The sequence below is a fragment of the Citrus clementina genome, unplaced genomic scaffold (genome assembly GCF_000493195.1).
Source record: "Citrus clementina cultivar Clemenules unplaced genomic scaffold, Citrus_clementina_v1.0 scaffold_6, whole genome shotgun sequence".
NCBI classification, from domain to species: domain Eukaryota; kingdom Viridiplantae; phylum Streptophyta; class Magnoliopsida; order Sapindales; family Rutaceae; genus Citrus; species Citrus x clementina.
In genome coordinates this window covers 1,293,954-1,303,000 of record NW_006262139.1, presented here as the reverse complement: position 1 = coordinate 1,303,000, position 9,047 = coordinate 1,293,954, and the positions used below count along the sequence as shown (strand labels likewise).

Genomic DNA, 9,047 nt, shown 5'->3' with positions numbered 1-9,047 from the left:
ATCCTAAGTTCTAACCAAAACACCACCGCCAACTACAACCTCAAGCAAAGCAGAGAGAAAGGAAATTACCTACAACTAACCAATACCGAAAAAAAAAATAGAAGAAATACCTGAAGCAGGGACTCGGTCAGAGAGGGACAGGGATGACAGCTTTGGCGCCGAGGTTCATTCGCCGGAGAGACAAGAATGGAGAAAATGACGAGTTCGTGTTTGAAGATTTTGGGTTTCCTTACTGAGAAGCAAACTCTTGGGCTGCCAGCATTTAATGACGCATATTCCAAGAATCCCGTAACCGTCGGTTTGAAATTCAAATGGAGGGGGGGATTTCTGCCACGTCACCTCGTCCGCAATTAAATGCGACATGACTCCTGGCAGCCTTTTCCAAACCCACGCGAGCGAGTACTATCGAGTTTCTACTGCTGGTCCACTACATTACCCAACACCAGAAACTGGGGGACCGGTGTTTGGGAAGGATACTGTTTGGGACAAATGCGTCGAAGGGACCAGGAATGACGAGCAGACATCTGATGGCGGAGTTCTGCGCACCGGTGTTTTCCGTTAAAGCCTGGCGCGTGGAAGGACAGGAGCAGAAACATCCTGCTCGTCCACGATGTTGTCGTCCGCGAGGCCAATTCCTATAAAAGGCATGAGGCCATTCCGGCTAGAGATCGAGAGGCGAGGAGACCCGGTCGACGGCAGTTGGCAAGACGTGCTCTCCAGCACGAGAATCTAGGCACAACAGCCACGCTTTCCCCAGAACCGCGACGTAACACGCAAGATCTCACGGAGCCATGACAGCCACACTTTCCCCAGAACCGTGGCGTAACACGCAAGGTCTCATAGAGCCGTGGCAGCCACGCTTTCCCCTGAACCGTGGCGTAACACGCTAGATCCCATGTTTTGCCCATAACGCAGCAGTTGGAGTCCCATACCGTCTCGAAAAGAGCGGAAGACTGAGATTCAGAGGAAGCCTATAAAAAGGTAGCCAACGAAGGTAAAAGAGTTGGCATTCTTGAGAAAAGGGGAGAAAACCACAAGAAACGCCATAAGACCTGTGGCAAGCTTTTCCCGAACCTTCATATCTGACTTGAGCGTCGGAGGGTTTGCGCCGGGAAAACAACCGGCGTACTCTGACTTATCTGTGTACGCAGGGACCTCCGGGGAAGAAGCCTGGCGAGGAGACCTCCTGGTCGTGACGAAGTTGATCGAGCAGAGATCCTGATCGTAGAACGAGGAGAACCGGAATCTCGCATCAACAGCCACTTCTTGTATAGAAGAAACTTGGCTTAATTATCATCATGACCCGTATTTTGAAGCATTGAAATCGCTTGATCCATCTGTTATTATTAATTCATTATTACCATGATCATTTTATGTTGTTAGTTGACTTTTAATTCTTAAAATTAACCAGGTACCGATTTCTCACCAAATCTTCGACCTGGGTCTTGAGATCTCTACACTCTGCTGTGGTATGGCCATGGGTGCCATGAAATATTTAGTAAAATTTATATTTAAAAGTGCTATGAATTTTAAAAGTAGTCATATGTGTTTGGTAAATCTTACTTTTAAACCGTTGTACAATAATCGACTATGAAGAGAATGTTAAATATTTGGTAAAATTTATATTTAAAAGTGATGTAAATTTTAAAAGTAGTCATATGTGTTCGGTAAATCTTACTGTTAAACTGTTGTAAGAATATAATTGACTCAAAATTAAACGTAATAGTGAATATAATTTATTTAAACATATATATAAAACATTTCTTTTATTGTGTGCATATAATAATTAACAATTAAAATAATTTTTTATATTATTAATTTTATTTTTTATTTAGTCATCTCAATATAATCAGTTATAATAGTAATCTCTTTAAAATCAATCATTTTATTTTCTAATTAAACAGGATAATTTTGAATTTTTATAACATATATGAGGATATTTATGGAATTGTATTAAGTATAATAGTGATTCCCAAAATTAGATTCTGAAAAGTTAAGGGTCCGTTTGGTATTGTTTTTGAATTTGTATTTTCTGAGAATAAAAACGAAAATGAAAATGGTGTTTTGCAGTTGCTGTATTTCGAATTTAAATATGCATCTGGTATCATTTTCTGTATCCTATATTTTAAAACTGAAAACAGTAATATGTGTTTGGTAGACACAGTTGAAAATGATAAAAACAGAGAATATGCGTTTGGTAATGCTTTTTTCGAAAACAGTTTTTACTAATCATTTACATTATATTTATAGTCATAAAATAATTATTTAGTTAATACACACAAATACAACAAAATAATTTAACCAAATTTAATATAAAAAAATTACATGATAATAAAGTTTAAGAATTAACATTAATTAAAAAAAAGTTTGACATTGTCATTGTTTTTACACCATATAATTAAGATATATATTACAACACATGATTTAAACAAAATAATTATAAAAAAACTACATGATACACATTATGCATTACGTATATAATCATGCCACATAAAAGCTGCAATTCCATCTCTTGTAGCATTCATCTCTGCGACACTTGTTTTTTAATTCCATCTCTTGTACCAATCGGCCTTATCCTCAACATCAACATCATGTGGATCCATATCTTGAAAAATTAAAAAAAAAATAACACATATCAAATATTAATCAAATTCAACATAATATGAAAGTAATTTCAGCAACATGTCATAGATTACAAAATGAATGTTACTCGAAAGATCATGGTGTGTATGTGTATGTCGGCATGTTTGTGTAGAAAAAGACAGCTTTCAAATGTGCAATGTTATTCCAAATTTGACAGTCCAAACCTTATTACAAGCCCTATCCCAAATTCTAATAATCACAACTTCATAAAATGAATAAAAGAAATCAAAGTAATTGCTTGCAAAAAATGTCAATAAAATGCAGATCGATATATTCAAGAGGAAATTCAAACTCAGAAGGACTGGAAGCTGCCAAAATTCACCAGAAAGTTACACCAAGTTCAATTGTATATGTTGGGTGCAACCTTCCAATACAAAATCTTGTATTTCACAAACAAGTCTCTGAATATCTATACCTATCAAGTTCTATAAAGCAAAAATTCCAACAACTCAAAATAATTCAATAACATCTTAAAAGAATTTCTGATTTTTCCATGAAGCTGTAGTTAATTTTCTCCCAATTATCGACTGATCAGTCCCTTTGTTGGCCTCTTGAATCTTTCTGTGGGGCTACACTTGGGCCCACAACATTAGGCAATTGCCAAATGAATTTCAATTTCAAATATGAAATAAAGATAAGGCTCAATAAGCTAGTCGAAGTAACTTGCTCCATGGATAATAAGTGCTAGGCTTCAATTACTGGATATATTGTCCATTATCAAAGATGGGTACATCCAACGAAATAAAACCAGAGCAAACACCAATACACAAGATAATAAAAAACTACACCCAATTAATTTGGCTAGAAAACTAATTGAACATAGCAACATCCAATTTGCCGAATTGAACATGATATGGGTCCAAGCTAAACAAATTCGAATTACACTCAAAATTCAACCAAATAGAAAAAAAGAAAGAAATATACCAGTACGTGGTTGCAGCAAGCGAGTGGAAGAGCAGATTGCAGAAGCACGCGTAGCTGGAGCAAAGAGCAAGTGAAGAAATCAGCTGCAACAACCGAGATCTAGCAGCAGCAGCAATGGACTGGAAGAGCAGCAGCAGCAGCAATGGACTGGAAGTAGCTGGAGCAAATACCAAGTGAAGACAACAGCTGCAACAGCTGAGATCGAGCAGCAGCAGCAGCAACGGACTGGCAAATCGAGTTAGAGAGAGAGATATGTGTTGTAGATCTAGAGAAAGAGGAAGAACAGAGTGATGATGAGTGCGAAGAGTTTAGATCGGGGACTTTGGGAGCTGTTGATGAAGAGAATACGAGCCAGAGTCGTTTGAGATTTGTTTTGTAGTTTGTTCTTTAGTGTGAACTGTAAATTCATTTGAAAACACATTAAACACGTTCTCAACTTTACAACTAGAAAATTGAATCCGAATTTTTTGTTTTATAATTTATTTCTGAGTTTAGCCCACCAAACGTGTTTTCAATTGTATTTATAAAACAAAAACGAAAATAAAGATTTGAAAACGGTACCAAACAGGCCCTAATCTTTTCCTACTTTTCAAAAATTTGATGTAGAAAGGAGATGATTTTGTCAAAAATGATTTCTAAAAGGATTTACCAAATGCCAAATTAAATTTTAATTTTTCAAAATCACTTTTAAACTTCTCAAAAGTAAAATCCCAAACCGACCCTATGTCAATTAGAGTCTTTGTATTGTACAAATTTTTTCCTTAAATTATTGGCCATTTTTTATGCATAAAATTTTTTCGTTTGTCATATTTTATTTAGTTTAAGTCACAAATTGTCTCTTAAGTGTAACATGGCTGGTGATACAATTAGCTAAGTTCGAGTAATAATAAAAGTAATGGTTAATGTTTACTGGTAAGATTTCTTATCGTCTTTAAAAGGGAAAAAAAATTATAATCAAAGATTAGAGAACATGATATCATCTCTGCTTTGACAAAATAGTGAAGTGTATGCCAATGCCACAAGGATTCAATATATTAATAAGGGAAAATGATGTTCTTACAAATGAGTGCACAAAGCTTTGCACAAAACGAACTGTTTTGTGCAAAATATAAAACCCAATTCGTACGTGCAAGCAACACCACGCACACGCATGCCTGAAATTCCAGCAGAGATCTCACTCGCGTCTCCCTCATTTCTCCCTTACCACAACAATATTTTCCGGTCTCTCTCTCCTGTCTCCATGTAAGGTCGGTCTCAACTTCTTTCTCCCTCACCACGCCGCAACAGTGACAACTCTCTCTGTCTCTCGCTTGAAGCATCTCGCTGCCTCACTCTCCCTCACTCTCTTGGCTCCGTTCTCCCACATTCTCTCGATCTCAGTTGCATTGCTCTCTCTCCCCCAACATAATCTGCTTAACATTGTTAAGGTCGGTGTTCAATTCATTGGTTTAATTTGTAATTAATTGAAAATTTATTATTTTGCCCCATTTCGGCCACTTGGATTTTGAATGGTTATTGTTGAGGGTATAGTGATTTTGGGTTGTATTGATATTAGCTTTGGATTTTGAACGAATTGAAAAAGAATTTAAATAAATTATCGTTGTTACTTTCAGATCTGGTCGTATATACGTAGTTGACAGAAAAAAGAATCCAAGGGCTCCCTCTTTGCATAAAGTTGTTGAGCCTGCAGATTTTGTACGGAAGACATGATTATCTTATCCTCACACGGCTCATTGCCTTGCTTCTGGTGATATCCTGGTGTCATGCCTTGGAGATAAGGATGGAAATGCTGAGGGAAATGGATTTCTTCTCCTCGACTCAGAATTCAATGTGAAAGGAAGGTAAAACAATAGATTTGTGTAAACTTGAGCTACTATCTTGCTTTTTTCATGCTATTCACTAGTCTAAATAATGTAAACTTGAGCTTAAAAAACAGATTCATGCAAGTGATGTTGCAAATTATTTGAACAATGTGAGGCGGTGATATTGTTTGTCATTAGTTCAGCAAATAAAAAATATTCAGATGTGATTGACAAACATTATTAGATAGATATTAAGTTTGCAGGAGATAGTCGACAAAAACCTTGAGAGACATTGTTGTGGCTGTTTTTTCTTATGGAATTGATTAGTAGCCGGTGTGTCCTATATTGTTTTCCCTGTCCAGTTGCTTAATGCTCACTAACTAATACGGCTTTTTTTTTTTCTCCTTGTCAGTTGCTTAAATTGGTTGGATATTTCTATCACAATGTCCTCTAGCATGAGTGAAGTTCCAAATCCACACATAAAAACTTGTGAAAAGTGCTGCAATGATAAGATCTTACGAACTTCGCGCACAAGAGAGAATTCGAATCGTAAGTTTTGGAAGTGCAAAGGGTGTGGGGCATTTGAATGGGACGACGATCGGAAGAACAGTGAATATACTGTGTGTCGAGGGGTGGAAGATCGAAATATTAGCGAGATTATTGTAAAATATGTCCACAAATAATTATATGTATTTTAATATGTATTGTATTTAATTGTACATTCAACTAATGTATTAACTTCTCTTATTTGCAATGAAAATTACGTTTATGGTTGAAATATTATTTTTTGTTATTTGCAACTTTGCATTAAATTGTATATAGCTTTCTGTTCACAAGGAAAAGTTTGAACTAATTTCAATGGACAGGGAACCTCAACCAAACCATTTTCAGCTGCAAATAAACATATGCATGCTAAAATCACGGCTTCAATGTCACAGAAAGCTGAACATTTCCCTCTTCCCAACCAAACCATTTTCAGCTGGAAATAAACATATGCACGCCAAAATCACGGCTGCAATGCCACAGTAAGCTGAACATTTCCCCCTTCCCAACCAAACCATTTTCTGTTGGAAAAAAAACATATTTAAAAGCCAAAATCACGGCTTCAATGCCACAAAAAGCTGAACATTTCCCCATTCCCAACCAAAGCATTTTCAGCTGCAAAACCATGAAGAACTAAACAGAACGTAATTACTCAAAGGCTCACAAAATTCGGCAAATATGACAAAAATTAAGGTTCCACGTTAGGCTAGGTGAAGTACCCGAAATGGGGCAAAATAATTAATCTTCAATTAATTATAAATTAAAGCAATAAATTGAACAACACAATCAACATTAATCGGAAATTGCAATATATGCTCTGTAAAATTTAAATAGAACAAATCAAGAACTAAACATAACCTAATTGCTCAAAGGCTCACAAAATTCGGCAAATATAACAAAAATTAAGGTTCCACGTTAGGTTAGGTGAAGTACACGAAATGGGGTAAAATAATACTGTTGAGATCGAGAGATTGAGGGAGATCGATGCCGAGAGAGTGAGGGAGAATGAAGCCACCAAGAATGAGAGAAAACCGAGCTGAGAGAGTGAGGACAACCGAGAATGAAGCTGTTGCTGCGTGGAGAACAAAGCTGCTGCATTTTTGTTGCAATGAAAGGAGCCTTTTAGAATGAAAACCGAGCTGTTGCAGTGAAGGGAGAATGAAATGTAACGTGCGTGTGTCTTGTTTGGTGCGCGTGTCTTGTGAAATTATGGGGAGTCTTTTAAAGGTTGCACAAAACACACCGTTTTGTGCAAACCTTTGTGCTCGTTTTTGTGAGCATATCGCTACTGTATTAATAAGTGGCCAGGCATTATCCTACTGTTTTAAGCTTTTTGTTTTTCTAAATAGAATGTATCATGGATGAAGAAGAACAATTGTTGTTTGTATAAGCATCAGTTTGCTGTCAAATTAATGTGATTGTAAATGTTGCTAATCATCATTAAGAAGGCTCTCTGTGTATAAGCACGCTTATTTTAGTTTTTGTAACTGTAAATGTAACAAGAAACGACTGACTTCCTTCCTTCCCTAAGTTTGTCTTATGTTAAAATGCATCCGTTACTTTTCATCTTTTTGCCTTTTTCTGCAATTTTATCCCCTGTAATTAAATTGAAACAGCAAAATGACTTTCTTTTGTCCTTTTCAGTGGTTTCAAAATTTGCATACACTCAATCTAATGCAAACAGAAAATATTTACGACTCTATGCCCTAGCAGGTCCTAGAGTTACTGTTCGTACAAGTCCTCGATGGGCAGCCTGCGGTGCTGTTTCTGTGAGCTCAACCACCGCGCTGTTTGTTCGCCTCTGTATTCCTGGATGTGAACCTCAGAATAAAGCTGCTTATGTTAGGGGAAAGTTGTGATTAGCTAGCACATGGACGTTGCACGTTGCTTTCCTAAATGCTCTATTAATACTCCTTACGCTTTATTGAGCAGTGACCTTATTACCACTAGATGCGCAGGAGTAGGTTTGTGCAGTGTCACTTTGTCCACAAACGGATATTCTCTCTAATATAGTCATATATGGCGTCCTAAAAACCATATATAAATATCTCTCTCTTATATTATATATGGTTTTTAGGACGCTATATATGACTATATTTGAAAAAACATTATCCGCTCATATATTATATATGGGTTTTAGGTCATGTACAAGAATTTATTCTCTTGGATATCTCTCGCTCATATATTATATATATATGGTTTTTTGAACACCCGATATGACTATATTTTAAAAAAACATTATCCGCTCATATATTATATATGGATTTTAGGTCGTGTACGAGAATTTATTTCTTTGGATATCTATTGCTCATATATGATATACACTTTTTAGGGCACTAGATATGACCACATTAAAGAAATATATACATACATATATATATATATATATATATATGTGTGTGTGTGTGTGTGTGTATCCGCTCATTAATTATAGATAGCTTTTAAGACACCAAATATGACTATATTGAAAAAAAAAAAACATTGTCCGTTCATATATTATAAGTAATTCACCTGCACGTGACTTAAGAAGCTACCCATGACTTAGTAGTTAAAAAGCAGTGGGCTGCTTGTTTTATTTAAGCAACACATGCATACTTCATCATGTCACCTGCATGCTTCATCAAATTCACATGCTTGCTTCACCGATTACACACCTGCCTGCTTCATTCACTTGGCCACCCCCTGTTTACGTCCTCCTAGTTGCATCATTCTGTGCGGTACATAAAGTCGAAATAAATTTGAAGCTGCTTCATTTGTCTTAATTTGGAGAATCCAAAGTCGAGAGCAAACAAAAGGAAAAAGGAAGAGAAATAGAAAAGCGAAGAAAGAAACTAAGAGAAAAAGCAAGAAGAGAAGAAAATGGAAAGAAAAGAAATAAAACAAAATAAAAATTGAAAACCGAGAGTGAGAAAGAAATGGAAAAGGAAAGCGAAAGTGTAAAAGTTATAGGAAATTAGATTTATATCCAATGAATTAGTGGGTAATAAATTTATGAAATTTAAGTAATTATGTTACAGGTTTCATTATATGCATCATCTAATTGTTCATTTTTGAATCCACAGGAGCCCTATGAACCCTAGAGTGAAAAAAGATCTATGAGTAGATACTATTATTACTATTATGTATGTTGTAAAG

At 36.0% G+C, this 9,047-nt stretch overlaps 1 long non-coding RNA gene across 1 annotated transcript; it reads left to right on the top strand.

Annotated features, from left to right (window-relative positions):
- Nucleotides 1-4,797: 4,797 nt before the first annotated feature.
- Nucleotides 4,798-5,902, top strand: LOC112097267. Its single transcript, XR_002904928.1, has 3 exons — nucleotides 4,798-4,994; nucleotides 5,181-5,408; nucleotides 5,782-5,902. It is a non-coding gene; the product is annotated as an uncharacterized LOC112097267 (long non-coding RNA).
- The last annotated feature ends 3,145 nt before the right edge of the window (nucleotides 5,903-9,047 follow it).